Genomic DNA, 1,906 nt, shown 5'->3' on the forward strand with positions numbered 1-1,906 from the left:
GACACGATATGTCCCTTCGTTCACTTTAATGGTAGTTATTATTCTTATTCAAAACAACTCGTCGAGCAAAACAAAAGATTACGAACAATGTGTTTTTCTTTTGCTGAGATGAGGGATATGTTTCAGATGCAGATGGCAGATGCTTGAAAAATGACAGTACTACTCAGTTAGTTTCCTCTCTTGTCCTCTCTCGGCTTGACTATTGTAACATCAAACAATACTGTACTCACGTGTTTATTTGTTCTATTTCTATTGTCCTTTCTGGGCTTGACTATTGTAACTTTAAGACCAAACAATACTGTACTCACGTGTTTGACGAAGACGAAACGAATAACAAAGCACGCCGTTTCGACCACTGGGGTCTTCCTCAGGCAAAACAATCAGGAAAAAAAGAAGTAGACAGACGACAGAACAGAAAGAAGAACTACAGATTAACAATTCACATTGTACGATCCACAAACCAAAACAAACGGTCCGTGAATCGTTAATCTGTAGATCTTCTTCTGTTCTGTCGTCTGCATGTCTTCTTTTTTTTCTGTGTTTTGTGCCTGAAGAAGAACCCAGTGGTCGAAACGTCGTGCTTTGTTATTCGTTTCGTCAAACACGTGAGTACAGTATTGTTTGGTCTTAAAGTTACAATAGTTAAGCCTAGAGAGGACAATACAGTTACAATAGTTAAGCCTAGAGAGAACAATAGAAATAGAACAAATAAACACGTGAGTACAGTATTGTATCCAACATACGTGAGAAAGACCACTCATGAGATAACAATATCGTTCAAACCACATGTGTGTATATCATGTAAATGAGGTCATATCAATCTAGTCTGGCAGGGACCTGCTTTTTCTGCTGGAAGAGATTTTAGAACTAACACAGTGACGTTTCTTTGCTTTGACGTCAAAGATTACACGAGGCTTAGGAAGAGATCGTGGTTCCAAAAGAAGCATCTTCAATGTGTACGCCACATTTTGAGTAAAATAAACGTAAGTTCAGTATGTAGGATAAACAGAATATTACATGGTTTGCTGTGTCGTACCAGATTAACACTCGTTGCTTTTTCAAATATTAAAAAACGAGCAAATCTTTTCAATATTTAAAAAAGCAACAAGTGTAAATCTGATACGACACAGCAAGCCATGTAGTATTCTCTATGTTTGGTCTTTTTGTTTTTCGCTCTCACGCGTAGTCACAATTGTTCTGTAACTCTGTTCTTTCTAGTGTCCCTTCAACCCTCACCAGCCGCCTCCAAAAGGATCAGAACTGTACGGCTAGAGTTGCGCTCTCTCCCTTCCCATCTCTCCTTCCCCGTCTCTCAGTCACTTTGACACGCAAAGTTGGACGTCATATCACAATGAGGTAATAACGTAGTACAGGTCATTACCCAAGTGAGCTGGCCAGTGATCAATAACTCATAGAGTGCATGGTCTCGCTCCGGTCGATCCTAATTAGTGATCTTCTTCTTGCTCTCTTTGTCATCATCAGCCCCAAGTCTCTGGCCACGCCAAAGCCACAATGGTAATTCATGTTTGTACCATGCTCGCGTGACTTTTTGCGGGGGTGGACGGATGAGAGAGAGAGAGAGAGAGAGAGAGAGAGAGAGAGAGAGTGAGAGAGAGATTGGGAGAGGTGTTACTATTGGGTGTGGAGGTTTGGAGTGAGAGAGAGTGAGAGAGAGATTGGGAGAGGTGTTACTATTGGGTGTGGAGGTTTGTGGTTGTGTGTGGAGAGGGTGCGCGCGCGCGCGCGTGTGTGTGTGTGTATGTGTGCATGTGTGTGTGTGTGTGTGTGTGCGTGTGCGTGTGTGTGTGAGTGTCTGTCTCTCTGTCTGGCTGCCTGCTTCCCAGGCTTTCTGCATGTATGTATATCTGTCTGTCTATCTGCCTGTCTGTCTATCTGCCTGTCTGTC

The sequence above is a fragment of the Littorina saxatilis genome, linkage group LG10 (assembly GCF_037325665.1).
Source record: "Littorina saxatilis isolate snail1 linkage group LG10, US_GU_Lsax_2.0, whole genome shotgun sequence".
Classification (NCBI taxonomy): domain Eukaryota; kingdom Metazoa; phylum Mollusca; class Gastropoda; order Littorinimorpha; family Littorinidae; genus Littorina; species Littorina saxatilis.